Below are 9,240 nucleotides of genomic sequence, written 5' to 3' on the forward strand. Positions count from 1 at the left end.
CAGGATCTGGTCTTAAGCATAGGATTTGGGATTGGATGGCCGTGCCTTTGAACTTGCTGAGTGATGTTGATGTTCCTTGTCCATAAGAAATACCACGCCTTTAGCCCACAGTCTTACAATTAATCAAACCACCACCTACGCTTGATGAAGTGACACCCAAGGCCTGAGCCTTGGGAACTCGAGTGGCTCTGTTCCGTGTGCAGCAGCCAAGAGGACGGTGGTGTGAAATGGATTTTTCCGAACGTCCTTGAGCACTTCACAGACAGCAAATGACAAGCTCAGCTCCGCTAACGCCCACCTCAGGCCACAGGCTGAGAGTCAGATGGCTTCTACAGCAGCCTCGAAAACTCCCTGATTGCCCATAGCTGCAGGGCTGGCCTTGATGAAAATCAAAGAGAGGACACACGGGTGTGCGTGGCTGGCTTAAAGCGGCAAGGGGATTCAGTCTCACCAGGTTTCTCCTGTGGGGTTTAGGGTGTGGGGAAAGCATTGGATCCTAAAGTTGGGATGGGTGTATCTTCTGGAGCGGGGTGGGAGGGCAGTAGTGTGTGCTCTGCTGTGACCCCCCCAGGCTGCACAGAGCCCCCAGAGTCTGTGAAGAGCAGCATCCTGCTGCTCATGCAGGCAACATCTCACTTGGCTGGGATTGGTGTGCCTTGGAAGAGGACACCAGTGGAGATCGACGATTCTCCGAACCCACCACCTCTACCCCACCGGCCACAGGGAAATCACCAGCGCAGCCCCTGAACAAGCACTCACCACAGCCTGGGAAGAAACGGCTTGCACACCCAAGGACATGGAGCCCCTCCACACTAGCCAGAAGCCAGGAATGTGTGCAAATAGACCTAAGACATTTCTGATGAGGAAGCAAACAAACACCGCCCGTGACTGGACTGAACTCATCCCTGCGAGTGCCACCCAGTAGACACTCAGAGGTACCGACATGCACCAAGTTTCCTTGCTGGTTGATGCCAATCCGGATGGGTAGGTGACCAACAGCTGATTAAGATAAAATGGCAGGGCTTCCCTTGCAGGGTGGATAAGGGAGTCTGAAGGCCAGTAGGAAGGCTGGGCATTTGGCTCCCTGTCTCCCTATCTCTGTTCCTCAGGAAGACCAGCAAGCCCCTTGCCAAGGCCCTAGTGTCCCTGCGAAGCTCTCTTGTTGCTTCCTTTGGGCAGGGGAGGGCTGCCGCGGACACTGCCTGGAGGCGGCCCCTTCATGGCCAGGTGATAATGGGACCTCAGACCTCAGAACAGCACAGAGCCAAGCGGCCTCGCTGAATGGTCAGCGATGCAGTAGGCTCAGGAGCCCCGGGGGGCCGGTGCCAGCAGTGCTAACAGCGGCATCCCCAGGGTGAAACAGGCAGCGGCCTTCCAGAATAGTGCTCACTCCATACAGAAAGACAACCCCTAAGTGCAGAAACCAAGAGATCCGACTGGACCCTCCAACGAAGCCCCACGGCCTTTTGCCCAGCTTTCAGAACAAAGTCAGTTTGTAGAGCCACAGGCACTTGCTGGGGGGAAACCCGAGTCCTCTTGAGAGGGGATGGTGCTGCCAGCCTACCACCACGCGTGGCCCTCCACAGAGGCCCCCACGGCGCACACTAGAATGACTGTGGTCTTGAAGAGAAGTAAATACTCAAACATGTCAGGGCAAATCAGGCTTACCAAGAAGACGCCAGAGCAGTGAGGTTCTACCTGAGCAGAGGAAAATGTGGGGTGGCCATTAAAGAGGAAGCCACAGAGGTGACCTCCAGCCTCACAGCCAGTCACACAGTGGCCAAAGCTGCGCAGTGGCGTTGCATGCTTTCTATGATTAGTACACGGGCGATGTTTGGTTGTCACTTCTTTCTCCTGCTTCTTATTTTTAGGGTTTACACACGAGTTATTGGAGGCGAGCGTGACAATTGATCTCTAGGGAGCAGAATATTCAACGAGACCTTGGCTGTATGTGAGGGGTGACAAACACAGCCCTGGCGAGACGCAGTGGCTCTGCCGGCTAGTTCTGAGGACGGGTGGGGTCAGGGCCGTCCCTTGTGGACGCAGTGGCTCTGCCGGCTGGTTCTGAGGATGGGTGGGGTCAGGTCTGTCCCTTGTGGGACAGGTGCGTGTCTCTTGTGAGCCAGAAGAGCTGCTGTGGTGCAGGGTGCAGGAGAGGAGGAAGAGCATGGGTTTCTGTAGTTGTGTTCTCTCTCTCTGTTGGCAATACGCCTCTAGGATGTGCTATCTGGTTAAACAATGCAAATTCCACACAGCTTTTCACCTTAAAGTGGGCACAAAGCCATGTTTTCCCAACAGAGACTGCTAGCAGAACGCTGCAGGAAGAAGTGACTTCCTGAACTTTCCAAGGAAAGGGTCATCCGTGTGCTGCGGGACGTGACACAGAACCCACCCTAGCCACGGGCTGAGAACACATTCCCTGGGCATCCAGATGGCCTTGGCCTGGAAGTCACCAGTCCATAGCCCTTACTGCAGGAGACCAGCCTGAGGCCGCCACCTGGGGCCCAGGCTGGTCTGCTACTCCCTGGAGTTTCCTCCGCTGGCACAATCGTCTGCCCATGGTTAGAGTCCACTAAGCACAGCCCACTTCCCATCATGCTATGCGTGAGCTTGGGAAACCTGGGCTCCTAGGGCTCATATCTGCAGCTGTAATGGCCAGCCTGAAGCCTGCTCACTGATGCACCACCTCCTCTCCACGATGGCTGATCTCCTTCCACATCCACCTTCCTTAGGTTCCTCTCGGTCCTCCACAGGAAACCGCCTTGTGTCTTACAGTGTTTTACAGTTCCTCTTTAGTATAGTTCATTATTCTTGTAGTAAGCCTCTTGTTTCACCTTGTTTGGATCCAGAGCTACACCAAGGTAGGCCCTATCCCACACCATAAAGTAACCGAAGCAGAATGAAAGCATTGCATTAAGACCAAGCAAGTTCTCAGGCCACCGTACAATCAACCCAGAGATCAGCAACAGAAAGACAACAGATAGGAAAACTACACATTCTCAGAACCCAAACAAGATGCTTTACAATCATCTCTGAGGTCGAAGGGGAATTCTCAAGTGTAACAAAAAAATATATACTGATGAATGAAAATAAAACATCTCAAAATCTGTGGAACACAGCTAAAACAGTGCTGAGAGGGAAATTTATAGCACTGAGTGCTTACATTAGAAAAGACAGAGCTTCAAGTCAACTCTCTAAGCTCCTACTTCAATCTAGTTAAAAAAAAAAGTATTGCAAGCCCAAAGCAAGCAGAAGGAAGGAAATAATAAAGAGAGGGGAAAATCAATAAAATGGAAACAAAAATAACAAGAAAAATCAATTTGAGGGAAAAAAAACCTTGTTCTTGGACAAGATTAATAAAATTGATTTAGAATCTCTTCAAAGACTGATGAAGGAAAAACACAAAAAGACAAAAATCAATATCAGCAATGAACTAGGGGCTATCACTACAGAGCCTGTGGACCTGGAGGCTCACCAGAGACTCCTCCCCATCCACACACATCGGACTGCTGGGGTGAATCCAACCAAGTTGTCAGAAAAGTGTGAGCTGCCATGAGCCACTCTATCCGAGATCAATAATTCCAACAGCATGATAACTATTATCAGATTGAGTTTGTGATTTTAACACTCTCAAATAACAAGTCTGCAGGCCCTGGTATGGAGAATTAACCTTTAAAGTGGAATTAACACCAACTCTGTATAATCTCTTCCAGAAAACAGAGGAGGAAAAAACACTTTCCAACTAGGTTTATGGACCAAGATACTATTCAGATATTACCTGACACAATACAGTATAAAAAAAAAGACAACTACAGTCCAAGATCCCTGATGAGCACAGATATAAAACCTTTTACAAAGTGTTAGCTGTAGAATTCTATGCTGTAAAAAGAATTACACTCTAAGACCAAGGGGTCCAGAGATGCATACGGTGTAATCCACCCTACTAACAAAGAAGAAAAATTACATAATTACACCAATTAGTGTAGAAAAAGCTTTTGACAAATCCAACACCCACTTGTGAAAAACTCCCCCTGAAAAGGAGAAATAGAAAGAAATCTTCTTAATGTGTTAAAGTGCACCTGCAAAATAGTAAAGCTGATGTTATACTTGATGATAAAACCAAATGCCTGTCCCCAGGACAACAACAGGACAAGGACCCTCAGCCCTGCTCCTTGTTCACAGCCAACAGGTTCCAGCCAGTACAATACATCAGGAAAGAAATACAAAACACCGGAACAGGAAAGGTGTACAGAGATAGCAAAGGAAGAAATAAAACTGTCCCCGTTTGAAGAGGACACAATGGTCTAAAGAGAAAAATCTCAAGAATCTATAAAAATACTCTCTTAGAACACACAAGTGAGTTCAGGAAGACACACACAAGATCAACACACACAACACGCACACACATACACACACACACACACAACAATCATATTTACATAGCTAGCTGTGAATGATTGGAAACCAAAATTTAAGAAGCGGTACATTTATACCTGCTCAGAAAATAACACACTTAGGTTTAATTCTAACAAACTATATAAGACTTAGATATTAAAATCCCCCAAACAGATAAAAGAACTCAAAGAATATAGAAACAACATTGCATTCATGGATCGGAAGACTCAACCTAGTAAAACTGTCAACTCTCTCTAAGTTGATATACAGACTAATGCAATTCCTGCTAGCAGTCCAGAGAGATTTTCTAAAAAATCTAGAACTTACATAATTAGGAAATGGGAATGCTCCATAATTTTGAAGAAGGATAATAAATGAGGGAGAATCCACCTACCAGATTTGAAAATGTATTACACAGCTATAGTAATCAAAACTGTATTAGGAGAGGATTAGACATATAGCTCAGTAGAACAGAAGAGGAGGAGGAAGAGGAGGAAGAGGAGAGATCAACTTGAACAATATGCCCAACTGGATTGTTTCTAGGGATAGTTGATCTACTTTTCTTCACGTTAAATAGTTGTACAAAAGGGTTCCAATTGACTTTGACAAAGGTTCAAAGTAACCTCTAAAACCCTAGAGAAAGTGTTCAGCTGTCCATCAACTGGCGTGGAGACAATAGATGCCCAGGGGCCAGCACAAACCAGAAACATCCACTTAAAGCTCACAGTGTTCTTACACGAAAACAAACTCAACATGTAAGAGAGGCTTAAACAGGAAATGTAAAACTATAAAGCTTCAGGGGAAAATAAAATCACAGGAGATAGTCCCAAATTGAGGGTATGAGAAAGAGTTGATATAAATAGCATGAGCCATACAAGAAAACAAAAAACACTGATAATGGGACCTCACCAAAATTTAATTATCTTGGTTTATAAAACCCTTGCTTATAATAAAAGAATGGAAATGTTAGCTCCTGACCTGAGGAAAATCATTGCAAACAACGTATCTGCTGAAGGACTCATCTAGAATGTATAAAGAGCTATGACGAATGAACAGTAAACAAAAATCCAACAGAAATCCAATTAGGAAATGAGCAAAGACGTAAGAAGTGTGTCACCAAGGAAGATATACTGATATGAAAACAGTTCACAAAAGGCATGTGACAACTTTAGCCAAGGAGGAGATGTAAAATTTTTTTATTATCTTCAAGTTTCAATCCCACAAGTCAGTGTTGGCACACTGCATCTTAATCTGTGGCAGCCTTCCCTCCGGCTCCTTCGGCTCTGCTAACCCCACCCATCCTGTCCAGTTACCCGGCTCCGTTTTCTTTTATGCACCTGACATTTTATGACTGGATCCACCTATCCCTCCTGTCCCCATTGGTCTGCCACTCCTCCTTGGCACCCCCAACCCATCCCGCACCCCAACCTAGACACTGACAACACATGTTCCAGTCTCCTGTTATTCATTTTGTTAAACCATAAGTTTGTTGTTCATTAGGGTTACACTATTGGACTCCTCCTCAGCATATTTGTTTGTGTACATGTTGTACATATGGCCCTGTCTGTGTTCTTATATATGTCTGTAATTTAGGTCTAACTTCCAGGTATGAGAGAAAACATTACCTTTTTGTCTCTCTGAGGCTGACTTACTTCACTTAACCTCATTTTTGTAACCAGGTCTATTTCCCTGAAAATGACATCCCTGATGGATAAATACATCATGTGAATATACACATGTGTGTATGTATTCATCTACACACATATGTACATATGGTGTGTGTATAGGCACACATGCATTAATATCACATAGGAACTGCAACTTGGAACTACAAGGACCTATCATATCCTGAAAAACAACAAAAACTAAAACACTCTGTGCTGGCAAGTATGTAAAAATGCTAGATGCACAGAGGATGAGATGGCAAAGAAAGGTGTGTCAGATTCTTTAATACATTAAGTGTGCAATTCCCATTTAACCCACCCATGATATGTCTGGGAGATTATCCACACAAATGAAAACACATCCTCATGCATACTGGTACACAAATGTTTGTAGCAGCTTCATTGGTAATGGCCCAAACCAGAAATCAGCCCAAATATCCTTCAGAAAATAACCGCTTAAACCATCTGTGATTTAACCATAATGTGGAATAGTACTCAGCAATCAAAAGGAACAAACTAGCCAGGCACTCATACCTGTAATATTAACTACTCAGGCGGCTGAGATCTGAGGATCACGGTTCAAAGCCAGCCCAGGCAGGAAAGTCCAAGAGACTCTTATCTCCAATAAACCACCAGAAAACAGGAAGTATCATTGTGGCTCAAGTGGTAGAGCACTTGCCTTGAGCTGAAGAGCTGAGGGACAGCACCCAGGCCCAGAGTTCAAACCCCATGACTGACAATAAATAAATAAATAGATAAATAAGGAACAAATACACACACAAAATAATAATTTGGATGAATCTCTAGGGAACTGTGCTGAACAAACTAGGTCAATCCTCTAAAAGAAACTGATAAATTGACAAATCCTAGAACTGGAGAATAGATTGGTGGCTGCCATTGGTTGGAAGGAAGGGCTGGCAGAGGAGAGCAAAATGTAGTGAGTGTGGACAGAGAGGCCTTGGCCGTGATTGAAATAGTCAGTGTCAACACCCAGTGTGGTATTGCGGCTAGCTGGGGATTGTGGGTGTTCTCTGTGTTACGTCTCGCATTGACATGCGACTGTGCAAAGTCCATATTATCAGGCGCACAGCTACTGTCCTGAGGTGAGCCTCACAGAGGCTCCTGCAGAAACCCGGGCTGGTCACAGGCCACTTTTCCTCCATGAAGTTTCTTGATAGCAATGCACTGTCTTTCCCAGGCATCCCCCTTCCGTCCTATGAGAAGGGCATGTATGTGGCCACCATTGTTACCCGCCTGCCCTGAAGTCCGAGAGCTCACAAAGAAATGACCACCGAAGCGATGGGCGGCCTGTGACGGCCGTGCCGATGGCCTGCCGTGGTTGGGAACAAGAACTCTTCCTGAGCCTCGCTCCCAGCTCCCCTCCAGCATGGCCCAGCCCCTCTGTAGACCACCCCCACAGGACGCAGGAGGAGCCAGCTACCAGGTCCCAGGCAAGACCTTCCTCTGCACGTCTGTCACCTACAAACCCTGTGACCTTGAGCCCTGCACTCCACCTCTGCGGCTGTGTTTTGCTTCCTTCATGGCTAGGCTGGGCGTCCTTTGTTGGGCTGATGGGATGGGATGGGGGAGGTGACAGCAGCTGCCCCGCCCCCTTTCCAGTCTGGTTCTCTGTGTGCCTGATGTTTATGGTGGCTGCCAGGAGAACGTCTCTCTGGCTGGTAACCCTTGGCCCCTTGCTGTGAGCTCATTTCCGTAGGCAGCTGTGCGGAGCCCACTCAGGACCTTTGGGGTCACCCTGCCCACATGACACCCATTCTCTGTGACGGCCCTTTTCCCCCCTGATTCCCAGCCGACAGCCACTAAGGAAACAACCCTGCGTTCCCTGCTCTTCAAGAGTCACTTCACAGACCCTGAAACCGCCACCCAGCCCAAGGGTTTGCTCTGATTAGCCTCACCCTCTGATCTCCAGTGTGCGTGCTAGCCATGCAATAGAAAGGGGGGCTAAAAGGCACATTATTTCAAAGTGACCTGACACGGATTCTGCTTTTCCCCCAGCAACTGAGCCCATCGCTGTTCTGAGTTGCCTCCTGTCCCTCCATGCACTTTGGCAGATAAACATCTCTGCTTTCACGCCCACAAAAAGATTTGCGAAGGGAAAGGAGTAGCTCCTTACCTCTCTGAACCTGCCTTCCTTGCTTATCTGAGATCCCCTCTTAATTATTTTGGAGACAGGGAAGGCAAATACATGCATAAATATATGTTCCATTCCATTGACCCCGGTAAATCTCACTGAGGAATGCATGGGGGCGAGGAGGGCGGTGATCAGAACGGTTATAAATAGTATCTCTATCAAATACTTTGATCCTTAGATTATACTGTGTGTGTGCATATTGAAAACTCTTGGGCATATATATATATATATATATATATATATATACATATATATAAACAACGCATGTCTTTGCTTTAATTGAGCCCATTATTGGGGAATAAAACGGTTTATACAGCAATAAATTTCCCTATTAATGTTTTTATGTTTAGCAGAAGGTGGCTTGTGGGCCTGGTTTCTGACAGCCATTACAAGTTGTAGCAAATATTTTGACAAATGCTATCATGGTGGAGAGAATTTCTAAACTGGGTCAGGCCCAGTTTTATGGAGCATTTTCTTTGTAACTTTATGCTTGAAGACAAATATTCAGAGCACAGGGCAAGAGTTGGATGATGAAAACAAATGCTCGCATCTTCTAATTGCAGTGTCATGGGGTGTTTACATACCTTTATGAAGAGTGGGTGTTTTCCTCCCTCTGCTTCAAACCCTGGTACTCTGGCACGATCCTGAGGTAACTCCACAGATCCAGACAGGACCTCTGTGCAAGCCCCAGCAGAGAGCACCAGGCCCGAGACTCCACCCCCTCCCTGCCACATACATACTCCGCAAGCCCTTGCTTCTCTCTGCTGAGAAGCATCTCTGGTGTCCTCTAGCAAGTCCTGTTCTGCAGGTGGCATCTCAGAGCACAGGAGAGATGCCCTGTGCCCATTTAGAAAATAAAATAAAAGTGGAGGGCCCCTCAGGGCTTGATCTGTGAGAAAGCTCCATGCTTAACTGAGAAAAGTATCATTTTGAGCAACCTGGAGAGACTTGGGCTGAGAGAAGCTTGGTCTGGCTCAGAAAAAGGAAGTAAATTCTTCTCTATGCGTTAATATGATAGAACCAACCCTC

At 46.5% G+C, this 9,240-nt stretch overlaps 1 protein-coding gene across 3 annotated transcripts in view; it reads right to left on the bottom strand.

The window, feature by feature from the left end:
• Znf831 (zinc finger protein 831) overlaps window positions 1-8,875 on the bottom strand; it is an 80,849-nt gene extending 71,974 nt beyond the window's left edge. For all 3 annotated transcript variants that reach the window (XM_013024362.1, XM_013024361.1, XM_013024363.1), the window contains exon 1: window positions 8,796-8,875. The gene's annotated coding sequence lies outside the window, so the exon portion shown is untranslated. The remainder of the gene's footprint in view (window positions 1-8,795) is intronic.
• Window positions 8,876-9,240: the final 365 nt, after the last annotated feature.

The sequence above is a fragment of the Dipodomys ordii genome, unplaced genomic scaffold (genome assembly GCF_000151885.1).
Source record: "Dipodomys ordii isolate 6190 unplaced genomic scaffold, Dord_2.0 Scaffold75, whole genome shotgun sequence".
NCBI classification, from domain to species: domain Eukaryota; kingdom Metazoa; phylum Chordata; class Mammalia; order Rodentia; family Heteromyidae; genus Dipodomys; species Dipodomys ordii.